Raw genomic sequence first — 16,072 nt, 5'->3', positions numbered from 1 at the left:
TTTTAGCTTCAGCACTGCTACCTCCTATGTACCTATAAAGGTTTTATTATACCTTCTTTCAATAGTCTCGGGAATACGACGGTATCTGGCAACTTTTGAAATAGTACCGTTAATGATTTCATGAGGCGGTTTTTGCACGTTTTTTAGCAATATAACTGGAATACTATCTGGTACAGACGCTGAGTTTGAGTCTAAATCATTAATAGCTGCAAGTATATCAACTTCCATGATACTAATTTTAAGTTGTGTCTCTGCACTTGAGTTGTGGGATCAAAGAATTCGCTTGGATTATGCACGGGGCTGCGATACGGACGGAGAATGCGGCCTTCCGCCTGTTGAAACGAAAGTGTCGGGGATAGAGTTTGCGATCATGCCCACGAAGACCTCTATCCGACGCAGGGGTAAAAATCTCCGCAAATGGTAGGTTTACATGTCCGTTGAAGATGTTGAAAGCTGGATGAGATCTCCCTGCATCCTCTGTCGTTCGAGTGAAGGCAATGCCAGCCGTTGGAGATGTTCCTCTTACGCAAGCTTAGACAAGCCCGCGCCCATTCGGGTGGCCAAGTGCTGAACCCGTTCCAGGTGCTGAATGTCTTTCTGGAGATATGGGTTCGAGGTATGGATGCAATATTCGAAGATGGGTCGAACTAGAGTGACGTATACAGGCCGAAAGACGTCCATTGAAAGGTTGGCAAAGGATCGGTGGGTGAGGAAAAGATTCTTTCTGGCTTTTTTCGCCGCCTCGATACCCTGCCGTGGTAGTTTGAAAGTAGTATCGATCATTATGCCGAGATCCTTTTCTTCAGTGACCATCTTAAGATGTTGATGTTTGAGGCCAATAGTCAAGGGAGAGTCTGGAGGTGAACCTATTGGCAAATGGCTGCATTTTGAGGCGTTCAAGGGCAGATCTCATTCTTCCGTCCAATTCCAAGCTCGGTTCAGCGACGATTGGAGTATGTCGTTTTTGATTCCTAGGTGAGACAAGTTTGACGTCGTCTGCAAATAGGAGAACTCTTCCGTCAAGAAAATCTGTCAGGTCGTTGATATAGAGAAGGAAAAGTATTGGCCCCAACACCGATCCCTGGGGAACGCTACTGCATGCATTCGTCTCCGCGGAGAGATCTCAATTTATCTGCACCCGAAAGGTTCGATAGTTCAGGAAGGAAGAAATCCACGAAGTCACCAATGGATGAATCTTGAATGCTCGAAGTTTGCGCAAGAGAAGTCGGTGATTAACGGAGTCAAACGCCTTTGGTACAGATCTCCTATTTGCAGACGAAGTTCAAAAATACCACGCTCACCGAGTGTTTTTCATCCATGGTCCTTGTAAACCATTCTTCAAGAAGGAGAAGATTTGTTAGACAAGATCTTCGGGGTAGAAATCCATGCAGCGAGTCGAATATATCTTTGTACCATATACAGATAATTGTATAATACTTTGGTTGGAAATAGCTGTGAGAATGACCTGAACATAGAGAATAAAGACAAAGTCGAGTATGTTATTTTCCCCTAATAGGACTGGTAATGATTTGTTGTATGAGAAAGTCTTTTGTTGTATCGAAGAAAGCGTTCGTATCCCTTCACTTCAGTTGCTTAGTTCCAGGCTGGATATAATCCTCGGACCAGCTAAGATTAGTAAAATTAAAGACCCCTGTTAAAAACATATTAGCTCTTGTGCTGGCCTCAGCTAGGGTTAGACTTATGAGCGAAAAAAAGCACCTCTGAAGTGATCTTCGTAGTTAACCGCATCAGGATGACGGTAGGTAATGCTTTTAATATCATTTCCTTTTTATATAGACTAGTCTGAAATTGTCGAATACACTTCTTCGCAAATTAGGTAATTTCAGAGCTGGTCTGCAATCATTTATAGTTAAATGTTTCTTTCCAAAATTTTAAAAAATTTATTATTAAACTGGATTAGTATTTCGAATGAACAATAAATATCAAAGCATTTAACAATGAGCATTAAATATCAAAGATCAAAATAAATCATTTTGTTCCCTTGTCAAACTTTAGACCCAACAACCTAAATGAGAAAACCCATATGACTGAAAGAATTTTAAAAGGACTTAGCTGGCAGAAACGTTAGCAAGCAGGGCGAAATGCGTAGCCGTATTTCGTCTGCCGTTACGTTCAAATTCCGCCGAGGTCGACTTTGCCTTTCATCCTTTCGGGGTCGATAAATTAAGTACCAGTTACGCACTGGGGTCGATCTAATCGACTTAATCCCTTTGTCTGTCCTTGTTTGTCCCCTCTATGTTTAGCCCCTTGTGAGCATTAAAGAAATATATTTTTAGGCTGAGGTCAAATAGTCGAATCCATTCAACCATGTAGTCAATCTTTAGCGACATCAACTACGAAGAGGACAAGAACCTTCACACATTTTCAGCATTGCAAGATTTTGGAGTTATTTTTGTCAGAATAGAGCTGTCTTCAAGAATCCAAGTAATGCTATGTATTGAAGAGTAGCCGTAGATGCTGGTCATGTTGTTGTTCTCGTTGTTTGCTGCTACTGTTGTTGTTGTTGTCACATACTTTTTTATTTTGACGCTACTTTGCTTCAGAAGTTGGTTAGTCATAAATTCCCTCAGGAATTTTAAGCCCAGCTTCATCGAGCTGGCAGAATCGTTAGCACGCCGGGCGAAATGTTTAGCGGTATTTCGTCTGTCGTTACGTTCTGAGTTCAAATTCCGCCGAGGTCGACTTTGCCTTTCATCCTTTCGGGGTCGATAAATAAAGTACCAGTTTCGCTCTGGGGTCGATGTAATCGACTTAATCCCTTTGTCTGTCCTTGTTTGTCTAGTCTGTATTTTTAGCCCCTTGTGGGTAGTAAAGAAATAGATATTTCGTCTGTCGTTACGTTCTGAGTTCAAATTCCGCCGAGGTCGACTTCGCCTTTCATCCTTTCGGGGTCGATAAATAAAGTACCAGTTTCGCTCTGGGGTCGATGTAATCGACTTAATCCGTTTGTCTGTCCTTGTTTGTCTCCTCTATGTTTAGCCCCTTGTGGGCAATAAAGAAATATATTTATTTATTTATTTTTGTTCTTTGTTTTTGCTTTGAAACGAAATCTAGCTTCAAGCAACTTATACAGATAATTTTTTAGACACTATTTTCTGAAACTGGTAAAATTATGTAGGGGGTGCAAATTTTGATCTTGCACGACCTGAAAATTCCAGGGGGTGCGGTCGCACCCGCTTGCACCCCCTGTTCCCGGGCCCTTGAACATTACATATAAGTCGCTGTGCACGCGCATCTCTCAGTCTGGAAATTCTACAAATGTAACTTCTAGCACTTCTATTCTTTTACCTGTTTCAGTCATTTGACTGCGGCCATGCTGGAGCACCGCTTTAGTCGAGCAAATCGACCCCAGGACTTGTTCTTTGTAAGCCTAGTACTTATTCTATTGCTCTCTTTTGCCGAGCCGCTCAGTTGCGGTTGTCAAGCGATGTTTGGATGGAAAAACACACACACACACCACACACACACACACAACACACACATATATATATACGACGGGTTTCTTTCAGTTTTCGTCTACCGAATTCACTCACAAGGCTTTGGTCGGCCCGAGGCTATAGTAGAAAATACTTGCCCAAGGGGTCACGTAGTGGGATTGAACCCGGAACCGTGTGGCTGGTAAGCAAGCTACTTACCACACAGCCACTCTTGCGCCTAAGTCATAAATATTGACAAACTTGTAATCTTCAGTCAGCATGTTCGCTCAACACGCTAGAAATAGCACACAAATCTCCCTCAAATTAAGAGAGGAATTGATATATTGGGTGGCATATGATCTACTATTTATCTAGATGCACTTTCTACACGTACCGTGTCCGAAGAAGGCGGGATAGTCAGAAATGGAACGCTTTTGATTATGGGTCTACCCAATCAGAATTGACCACGGTTCACAAGCTTGCTTCTCAACCACATAATTCTGGGTTCAGTCCCACTGTGTGGCACCTTGGGCAAGTGTCTTCTACTATAGCCTCAGGCCGCCCAAAGCCTTGTGAGTGGATTAGGTAGGCGAAAACCGAAAGAGCCTGTCGTGAATGTGTGTATATATATATATATATATATATATTATATTATATCTATAATATATATGTATATATATATATATATATACATGTATATAAGTGCATATATACATTCATATATATATACATATATATATATATATAATATATATTATATATATATATATATATATATATATATATATATATATATATATGTATATGTATATATATATATATATATATTAATATACATATATATATATATATATATATAATATATATATATATATATATATATACCGTGTGTGTGTGTGACCACCGCTTGACAACCGTTGCTGTGTGTTTACGTCCCCGTAACTTAGCAATTTGGCAAGACAGAAAAAAACTATCAGTACTGGGTCGATTCATTCGACTAATATTCTTCAAGGTGGTGCCCCAGCATGGCCGCAGTCCGATGACTGAAACAAGTAAAAGAATATGAATAAATAATATATAGATGTACCATTGGCCCGACTACGTAAGCGTTTGAATTGACAGAAAGAGTAGCAAAATCTTCCTTAAATCACACCGTTATAAATCAAAAGAGATACATTGAATGATAAAGTCCAGGATGTGCAAAGAGAAAAAATGGTTATGGATTTAACCAAAGGTCTGTTCAATCAACTTTGACCTGGAATTAAGCACTAACAATCACAATTCTAAACATGAAAGAACATCAGTTTTGATTTTCCGTTTGAGGGTACATAAGTCACGAGGAAAGATATTTGAGTTATTGCCCTTGATATTCGTCGTAACCTTTCGAATGACAAATCGTCTACAATTTCAACAGCCAGTTTAAACGTCTTCAAACAAATCACATACACACATCGTTAGTACAAGGAAAAAGACAAATGTTATTGCCTACTTACGTACAAGAAAATACACCGTAATATTGTCCCAAAGTTACAAGTTGAAGCGAAAACAGTGTATTACTGGAGCTAATTGACTCTCGAAAATACAAAGGCAAAAATTGACGCTGACATAATTTAAACAGAAAATATTCTTTCTAATTTTCTCACAAGGCTAGCAATTTCGAGGGGTTAGAGGCAAGCTGATTATATTGGCCCCGGTATTTAACTGGTACTTTTTTTTTATCGACCCAGAATGAATGAGAAGTAAAGTTAACCTCGGCGAGATTTGAACTCAGAACTAAGCATTTTGTTTTTCAGGTGTCGGTGCCACTCAAAAAGCACCTGTGCCGGTGACGCGTAAAAAGCACCCAAAATACTCTGTTAAAGTGGCTGGCGTAGGGAAGGGCATCCAGGCGTAGAAACCTATTTCTTTATTGCCCACAAGGGGCTAAACACAGAGGGGACAAACAAGAACAGACAAAGGGATTAAGGCGATTACATCGACCCCAGTGCGTAACTGGTACTTAATTTATCAACCCCGAAAGTATGAAAGGTAAAGTCAACCTCGGCGGAATTTGAACTTAGAACGTAGCGGCAGACGAAGTACCTATTTCTTTACTACCCACAAGGGGCTAAACACAGAGGGGACAAACAAAGACAGACAAAGGGATTAAGTCGATTATATCGACCCCAGTGCATAACTGGTACTTAATTTATCAACCCCGAAAGTATGAAAGGCAAAGTCAACCTCGGCGGAATTTGAACTCAGAACGTAACGCCAGGCGAAATACGGCTACACATTTCGCTCGGCGTGCTTACGTTTCTGCCAACCATGCCACAACTGACAGAGTCTGGACAGCTCACTGCTAACCAGCTCCATGTCAAACCATCCAACCCATGTCCGCATGGAAAGTGGACGTTAAACGATGATGATGATAATGATAATGGTGGAAGGGGGTTATATTCTGGGACGGTCATTTTGCCAATAAACATACGCCCTCTTTGGTTTTCACTTCAGCTTTACTATTATTGGTTATCAGTTATTTTGTCAAAGCTCTTTTATCACCCACTCTGTAACCTCCTCAATAACATTTTTTCCTTACTGTAACTCTCTTTTACTCTTTACTCTTTTACCTGTTTCAGTCATTTGACTGCGGCCATGCTGGAGCACCGCCTTTAATCGAGCAACTCGACCCCGGGACTTATTCATTTGTAAGCCCAGTACTTATTCTATCGGTCTCTTTTGCCGAACCGCTATATACATATATACGACGGGCTTCTTTCAGTTTCCGTCTACCAAATCCACTCACAAGGCTTTGGTCGGCCCGAGGCTATAGTAGAAGACACTTGCCCAAGGTGTCACGTAGTGGAACTGAACCCGGAACCATGTGGTTGATAAACAAGCTACTTACCACACAGCCACTCCTTTTTTTTCTGATCTTATTCTGTTTACTCCTTATCTGAGAATGCATCTGCGTCTGTGCCTGTGTGCGTGCCTGTGTGTTTGGGACGTGTATGTATGCTATATGTGCGTTTGTGTGGGGTGGGGTATATTGTACTGTTTGTATCTGTGTGTCTCCTTTTTATTGTTTTTTTTTTCCTGTGCCCTATTCTGTCTTCACTCGTTAGGTTATTGGGTGTGGTTGTTACTATTTAATTCGTGTTTTCTGTTGAGGCCCAGTCTGCTTTTTGTTTTGTGTATAGCCTCTGTAACCTCTCTGAGTGTTGTGTTGGTTCTATGTTTAGATAAGATCTTAACTTCAATGTTATCTAACGAGCCTTCATGCTCTAATTTGTCATGTTTGTATATCACAGATGATTGATTTTTCCTTGATTTTTCGCCTGTCCTTTTACTTTCTTTCATATCCTATGCTACGGGCGGTCTCTCTATTCTATGCCCTTGTTTTTGTACTGTCCTTTGGTTCATGTTATCCTATAAACTGCATTCCTAGTTTTGCAGTTTACATGCGGGCTTACCCTATATACTACACAGTTCCTATTAGTTCAGAAGCTTCTTTCAAAGGGGTCCTATTGATTAGGGATTTTATGGGAGTTCCTGGCCTTTCTACTATTTTAATTCTTAGATTCAGTTTACCTAAGGCTTTTCTGAAACGACACACTCGCCTCCGAGGATAGCGTCAACGAACATGACGCTTTCGCATTTTGGGCTGCGATGCCATGAGCTGGCCGTCCCTATTTTCGTCTTAGTCTTTTCTACACTATTCCATGATTTATTCCTCTATAGCGGGCAGATCCTATTCGTGTCATTCTCTATGAAGGTCTTGAATGTTGTTATGGCTCCTTTACACACCGTGATTCTGTCGCTTTAGTTATATTCAGAAACTGCATGCGGTGGATGAAGTGTTATATGTCTCTCTCTAATTTTCTTGGGTTGCATATGCATGATACATTTTTCATCACTCTTACAAGATAATGAATTTGCTGTCAAGATAATGAATTTAGTACCATCTGCAATTGCTGAGTTCCAGTGGATCAGGTATTTGGAGGCCATGGGTTTGGTATAGTGCGAATGGAGGATTTGGACTTTGTCATTCTTAATTTTCAGCCAGAGTTTTGTATATAACACAAGTAGTCTGTGGTTGGGAAGCTTAGTAGGGTAGTCTATTGTTACCTTAATACTCTGTTGAATGGAGTTCACTATTTACTGGATACTTTCCAATGTACTAGCTTCTAGTTCAAGTTCACGGGTACTCTCTTGTGGAAGTACTTTTACCACTATGTTGATGGCAACTTAGCGATAGTACATGGTTTAGGCTATGGAGCTCTCTACTAAGCGATCCTTGTGTCTTCTGTCCCGGCGGCGAGCTGGCAGAATCGTTAGCGCGCCGGGTGAAATGCCGTATTTCGTCTGCCGTTACGTTCTGCGTTCAAATTCCGCCCAGGTCAACTTTGCCTTTCATCCTTTCGGGGTCGATAAATAAAGTACCGGTTACGCACTGGGGTCGATGTAATCGACTTAATCCCTTTGTCTGTTTTTGTTTGTCCTCTCTATGTTTAGCCTCTTGTGGGCAATAAAGAAATACATATAAACAGGTTGGCTACGTTGCCAACGATGCTGACGCCAATGGCCTCCCTCTTTTCTTGGGCGTATCACAAAATATATTGAACTTAAACATGTAACTCTTAAGAGTAGCTTTAGAAGTTGCTCCTATCGCATGCGTGACCATTTTTCTCGTCTGATCATGATTTTCGAGGGTCCAAATGGCTCTGGTCCATCCGTTCCATCTTTGTATGAGGGTCTGCTGAGATAGAAACGGCTAAAATCATATTTGTCTATGTTAACACCACGGAACTCCATGTCACTATCGCTGATCATCACCATGCAATATGACGGCAATATCAACGCCGATAGATGGATTTAGGGATATTACATCCAAGCTGCCTATTACGCTGCCTGTCTGGTAGGTGATGCGGTTGCATTCGTCGACTCTACTGAGGAGGACTTCCGTGTTGTCACAAACATCCAGGGACATCCTGATTATAGGATGCATGATCTTAAAGAAGAAGCTGGAAATTCTGTAGTTGCTAGCAATATTAAGCTCAGCAGACAACCCTTGTTGGTGGCTTTGCCACTGGATCGGTGATTGTTTTATTATCCTTTCGGAGTCCATACGGCACTAGGATGTCATTATTCGAGGTTTCAAAAATAACTTTTTCTTCTTCCTGTTGATTCATTCGGTACTTATCACACTATCCCTTGTGGAGGCGCAATGGCCCAGTGGTTAGGGCAGCGGACTCGCGGTCATAGGATCGCGGTTTCGATTCCCAGACCGGGCGTTGTGAGTGTTTATTGAGCGAAAACACCTAAAAGCTCCACGAGGCGCCGGCAGGGGATGGTGGTGATCCCTGCTGTACTCTTTCACCACAACTTTCTCTCACTCTTACTTCCTGTTTCTGTTGTACCTGTATTTCAAAGGGCCGGCCTTGTCACTCTCGGTGTCACGCTGAATATCCCCGAGAACTACGTTAAGGGTACACGTGTCTGTGGAGTGCTCAGCCACTTACACGTTAATTTCACGAGCAGGCTGTTCCGTTGATTCGGATCAACCGGAACCCTCGTCGTCGTAACCGACGGAGTGTTTCCATTCCATCATTACTCTTGACGTGTCTGTACACCATTGCCTCTTTGAGATTCTTTTACTGTTCACTTCACTTTTATGCCTTTTTGTGTATTATTCTGTGCACAATGTTCTTTTGGTTTGCATCGCCGTCTTTCTTTACTTGACTTACAACTGCTTTCTGTCCCGTCGTTTACCCCCCCTTTCCGACGAGCATTTGTGTACCTGAGCACTGAATACAATAAACTCATTGTTATCAGTGACGAGCTGACAGAATCGTTAGCACGCCGGGCGAAATGCTGAGCCGTATTTCGTCTGCCGTTACGTTCTGAGTTCAAATTCCTGTTGAGGTTGACTTTGCCTTTCATCCTTTCGGGGTCGATAAATTAAGTACTAGTTACACACTGGGGTCGATGTAATCGACTTTATCCCTTTGTCTGTCCTTGTTTGTCCCCTCTGTGTTTAGCCCCCTGTGGGCAATAAAGAAATAAGAATCGTTAGCACGCGGAACAAAATGCTCAACGGATTTTCGTCCATCTTTACGTTCTGAGTTCAAATTCCTGATGAGGGCGACTTTATCTTTCACCCGAAATTTAAAGCCATTATTATAAGAGAGAAAGGTATTCATTGAGAGAAACATGGCTGTCACATAGACCAATTGTGGCCAAACTACAACTCTCGAAGCCTTCAAGTGTGCGACTTCCAAAATTATATTGGGCTTCAGGGCTATTTTTTCCGAAAACAGCATCTATCCTGCCTACTGGATTTTAAAGTATGAATTGCAGAAGCGTCCATCGAAACGTACAGAGATTAATCAGTATACTTTTGTGAAACTATGTAAAGTATATTTTCTTATTTATAAATATATTTTCTAAGAAATATATGTTGCAGCACATGAAACCAAAAGCGGAGGCGGCGGCGCGCGAACGGACACACATTAGATGTATTTCTACAACAGGAAGCATGAAATTTTGAAAAAATTGTGTTTGCATGTACATGGCCGTATTCCCCACTCTTTTACTCTTTTTTACTCTTTTACTTGTTTCAGTCATTTGACTGCGGCCATGCTGGAGCACCGCCTTTAGTCGAGCAACTCGACCCCAGGACTCATTCTTTTGTAAGCCCAGTACTTATTCTATCGGTCTCTTTTTGCCGAACCGCTAAGTAACGGGGACATAAACACACCAGCATCGGTTGTCAAGCAATGCTCGGGGGACAAACACAGACACACAAACACACACACGCATATATATATATATATATATATATATATATATATATATACATATATACGACGGGCTTCTTTCAGTTTCCGTCTACCAAATCCACTCACAAGGCTTTGGTCGGCCCAAGGCTTTGGTCGGCCCAAGGCTTTGGTCGGCCCAAGGCTATAGTAGAAGACATTTGCCCAAGATGCCACGCAGTGGGACTGAACCCGCAATCATGTGGTTGGTAAGCAAGCTACTTACCACACAGCCACTCCTGCGCCTATTTATTTATTTATATATTTATTTATTTATATATTTATTTCTTCTTGCATTAAATTCTGAAATAATCGTAATCTACACCATCTGTAACATATTCGTTGAAAATTTCATTTAAAAATGTCCATTTTCCTGAAGGCATGAGGAAACAAAGTCGTCGCGTGTGAAATATCCAAAAATCCTCCACAACCCTTCTGAAAATTTTCTCACAACAAATTTCAAGAAAATCGGAAATCATACCATCTGAATGGTACTTGTAGAAAATTTCATTAAAAATTATCCAGTTTTCTGAAAGTTATGAGGAAACAAAGTCGGGAGGCAGCAGATTATTGTAGGTATGCCCTACTGACTTGGTTTGAAAATTATTGACAATAATCGGCGGAATTCTGTTTTAAGCACCCCATATACAGTAATCCCTCGACTATCGCGGGTGTTACGTTCCAACCCGTCCCCCCGCGATAGGTGAAAATCCGCAAAGTGGAAACAGTACTGTATTATTCATTTATTTTTAATTATTTTTGTAATTTGTATATATTTATTTTGCTACTAATGCAAAACAGCACCAAACACTCATCTCCCGACTTTCGTTTGCCATTTTGTATTTGTGGTTCTTTGTTTACTCATCTATGGTACACTACGTATTTTCTTTTAATATATAGGCGCAGGAGTGGCTGTGAGGTAAGTAGCTTGCTTACCAACCACATGGTTCCGGGTTCAGTCCCACTGCGTGGCACCTTGGGCAAGTGTCTTCTACTATAGCCTCGGGCCGACCAAAGCCTTGTGAGTGGATTTGGTAGTCGGAAACTGAAAGAAGCCTGTCGTATATATGTATATATATATATATGTGTTTGTGTGTCTGTGTTTGTACCCCCAACATCGCTTGACAACCGATGCTGTTGTGTTGTGTTTATGTCCCCGTAACTTAGCGGTTCGGCAAAAGAGACCGATAGAATAAGTACTAGGCTTACAAAGAATAAGTACTGGGGTCGATTTGCTCGACTAAAGGCGGTGCTCCAGCATGGCCGCAGTCAAATGGCTGAAACAAATAAAAGAAAAAAAATGTTAATTAATGTGTTATACTATATTTTTATTTATTAATTTATTAATTTTTAGGCGTGAAAATGCTTATTTTACCATAGAAATAATTAAAATCTAAAATAATATAAATATTTATCGGCCGTAGAAGCACGCGATGTAAATTTACATATGCTAGCCAGAAAAATCCGTGATGTACTGAGGGCGCGATAGGTGAACCGCGATATGGCAACTGATTACTGTACCCCCTCGTAACTTTATAAAAAATTTTTTGGAATTTTCAGAAATTTTTTAGGAATTTGTATCCTACGCACAGGAATTCATCCGACTGTAAAAAAATAATTCTTTTTTTAATTTTTCGAAATTAAAAAAAAAATCTTTTTTAATTTTGCGATTTATTTTTCAAATCAGAGTTTAAAATACGGACGGTCCGAATTTTTGGCTTAAATCCCAGCAATAGACTCTTAAATGTGTTTAGTGGTAGAAAGATATTGAACAACATCACTACGTCAGATTGACAAACAAACGAGGAAGGCATGAGGTGGTCGTGAGATGTGCCAAAAATAACAGCTAAATAGCTCTTAAATCATGCAAAAAAGAAAATTGATGGGGTGCATAATCATATGAATTACCATGTGTAGAACACAGATTCGCAAAAGTTTTCTAAAAATTGCCAAAAATAGAAAAGTTATGAGAGGTTATATGGGGGTTCTTAAACCAGAATTCCGTCCAATAATCATTTTAAGGCACTTCTACATTACTCTTTTTACTCTTTTATTAGTTTCAGTTATTTGACTGCGGCCATGCTGGAGCACTGCCTTTAATCGAGCAACTCGACCCCGGGACTTATTCTTTTGTAAGCCCAGTATTTATTCTATCGGTCTCCTTTTGCCGAACCGCTAAGTAACGGGGACATAAACACACCAGCATCGGTTGTCAAGCAATGCTAGGGGGACAAACACAGACACACACACGCATATATGTATATATACATATATACGACGGGCTTCTTTCAGTTTCCGTCTACCAAATCCACTCACAAAGCTTTGGTCGGTCCACGGCTATAGTAGAAGACACTTGCCCAAGATGCCACGCAGTGGGACTGAACCCGGAACCATGTGGTTGGTAAACAAGCTACTTACCACATGAATAATAATAATTTCTCTTTCTAACAATTTCATCCAGTTAATGTTTCTGTCGTAGGCACAAAGCGTTTCATTTTGGGAAGAGTACAACATTTGATTGTTGGTTTATTTTGTCGATCTTACATATTTAAAAGCTAAATCCCCTTCGGCCTTCTTTCAGCTCAGAACGTCAAGGTACGTAAGTAAATACCGTGACATATTTTTGTCTTCGACTATATCGATCCTACTACCATCCACCGCTTTGACTATGATGAATTTTTAATATTGGTACATGACCAAAAGTTCGAGTGAGAGGAAACAGTTGCTAATATCAATTTTAATGCATGACTGGTACTCATTGCATTGATTTGGAGAGATAAAAAAATGAAAGGAGCAAAAACATGCATATTAATGCAAATCGTTAAAGATTTAGTAATGAAATTTAGTTGTAAATGTTCTTTAGAGAGAGAGATTGTGTGTGTGTGTGTGTGTGTGTGTGTGTGTGTGTGTGGTATGATCACTTCATCAGGCAAAAATAAAACCCAAATTTCCCAAAAATCACAGCCGACTATCTTGATGTTGGCTGTCGTAAGTACATCAGCAGGATTCGAACTCAGAACATAGGTAGATACATGGGTCATAAATTACTATCGCTTCTTAGAATTAAATTTAAAATAAAGAATTAAATTTCCCAAAAATCACAGCCGACTATCTTTAAAAGAATAAAAATAAAAAAGAAGCGGGAAGATGTTTATGCAGTATGATGTTGGCTGTCGTAAGTACGTCAGCAGGATTCGAACTCAGAACATAGATAGATACATGGGTCATAAATTACTATCGCTGCTAAGAATTAAATTTAAAATAAAGAAAGAATTAAATTAAAAAAAAAAAAAATTAGATTGGTGTTCAGTTATATCGAACAGGCTGCTATCCGACAACTATTCACAGGCGCGGTCCCACTACTGCTCGACACGGGGCCTTTTGCCTGCTGCGTTTCCGCCCTGGGCCGAAGCGACCCTCCTTAGACAACCTGGTCCTGATGAGCTCCCTCTCCAGCACCATATTGATGCCGAGCTTAGCGCGGACACCCGATCGCCATAGATGACCGACTACCAGTACTCCCATCCTCAAACCGGCCAACCAACCAAGCCTCCGAGTAGCTAGATTACAGGAGCACGCCACAACTCCCAGCGATTACAAGGTGTAAAATTTGGATATTTATATCTAACTATCATGAAATTTGATTTAAATTCAAATGTAATCATATATTATTTTGAATTGAATTTATTTTTGAATTTATTTATACATATACGATATAAATATGAATGAAAAAGTAAAAAGACAGCTGTTTTATTTTTAAATATAACGTTTTGTAAACAAATTCTTTCGAGAAGAAACGCCATTTTGTACAGCAAGGGACGTAACTCATATATTCACTCTAACAAATTCAAATAAGAATAAATTGAGGAGATTTTGCATTTATTGTCTACATTGATCGACCTATATTCAGGGCAGCCTTAGCAGCATTATATGCCCTTGTGCAAGTCAATGCACTGAGACTGACAGTATTTATTCATCGACAGCAAACCACCGCATACACAAATTAGAATTGGACTCCTATACTCTCTGGGGTATGCGGACGATACTGAGGACGGGGAGTCAGTCCTGATAGTCGGTCTTCTACGATACCTATTTCTTTACTACACACAGAGGGGACAAACAAACGGATTAAGTCGATTATATCGACCCCAGTGCGTAACTGGTACTTAATTTATCGACCACGAAAAGATGAAAGGCAAAGTCGACCTCGGCGGAATTTGAACTCGGAACGTAACGGCAGACGAAATACGGCTACGCATTTCGCCCGGCGTGCTAACGTTTCTGCCAACGATACCCTCGATTCAGCAACTCGATAGACCAGCTCAGCTATGCACTGACCCTTTACAGAGGAGAATCAGCAAAGCTTGGTCTTCAAGTGAGTTGGGCGAAGACCGAACTGGTGCATGTTGAAGGCCCTCCTCCTCTCCATACTGGCCCCGACGTCTTCAGCTCCTTCGCCTGCCTGGGCTCCACAGTAACCAACAGTGGAGATCTGACCCGGATATCAACTGCAGATGTGGTCTGGCCGCTGGGGTCATGTACTCTCTATGCAAGCTCCTTTGGTGCCACTGCTCTATCTCTCAGAATACAAGGCTCTGCATCTACAATGCACCTGTCCTCTCCATTCGCCTGTATGGAGCAGAAACGTGGCTCCTCTCGAAGATCCAGACAAAGAGGATCTACAGCTTTGAGAGTAGAGCCCTGAGAACTATCAAGAACATCTGATGGTACCATAATGTTTCCAACGAAGAACAGCACGCGTTTACGCATCAGCCCACAGCCTCCCACGGGAGTCCCACCTCATAGCTATCCGTCACCTGCGCTGGTATAGACATGGCCTCCGTCTTCCACTAGATCGTCCTACTAGGGCTTTACTCTCATTTAACGCAGCAGCTGCAGACTGGAAGAGGCCTTGTTTCAGTCCCCACCACAGGTGGCTGCACATGATTTGGGAAGATCTCCAGAGGCTCGACATTACCATGGAGGATGCAGAGGAGCTGGCACAGGACCACCTGCAATGGGGAGCACGATGGACCTGGTCAGCTCTATGCATGATGCCTGGACCACTAACCTGGAATGACCCAGCCTCATCAAGCAAGAGCATGAAGCCAGACAAAAGTCACTTGCTATACCCATGAGGTCCAGCCAACTGCTTAGTATGTCATGTCCCAAAATGACACTGCCTATGATGAAAGGGGTTCCAGCTCTGACGGTTCCATTCTTTATTCTACACAGCAAGATTATGTTAACCAATATGTCCTTCCAATTTCAAAACAGAAGGATGTGATCTGAGGTAGATTTGGTTGCTAATTCTTGACAGATATAGTCTCTAAATATGTCAAGGAAACACTAGTCTTGTAACACCTCCTCCTCATCAACAACATACAACATACAGTTAATCACACACACACAGAAATTGTTACAAATTCTAGGCCCCACTGTTATGTTCTTAACAGATCAGCAACTATAGAAGAAGCTCCTGAGATGGTGCTGTTGCTGTTTCACACACTGTGCCCAAGTGTAGACCACTTGACTGATATGGAGTCACAAATGTATTTCAACCTCTGACCCACACAGGATCTCTTTCCTTTTACCACCAATACAACACTCTCTCTTCTCAAAAAATAATCTGTTGCATACCACTGCATCACCCTCTCCCAAGCCTACGACTAACCATTTTTCCAGTTCCTTTGTCTACAGCTCAATTGTACTTATTTTATTGACCTTGAAAGGATGAAAGGCAAAGTCAGCCTCAGCACAATTTGATCTCAGAACAACAAGATACTGCTATGCATTTTGCCTGGTATACTTATAATTCTGCCAGCTCACTGCTCTTAT

The sequence above is a fragment of the Octopus sinensis genome, linkage group LG5, assembly GCF_006345805.1.
Source record: "Octopus sinensis linkage group LG5, ASM634580v1, whole genome shotgun sequence".
NCBI lineage: Eukaryota > Metazoa > Mollusca > Cephalopoda > Octopoda > Octopodidae > Octopus > Octopus sinensis.
Note: the sequence above shows the minus strand (reverse complement) of the source record.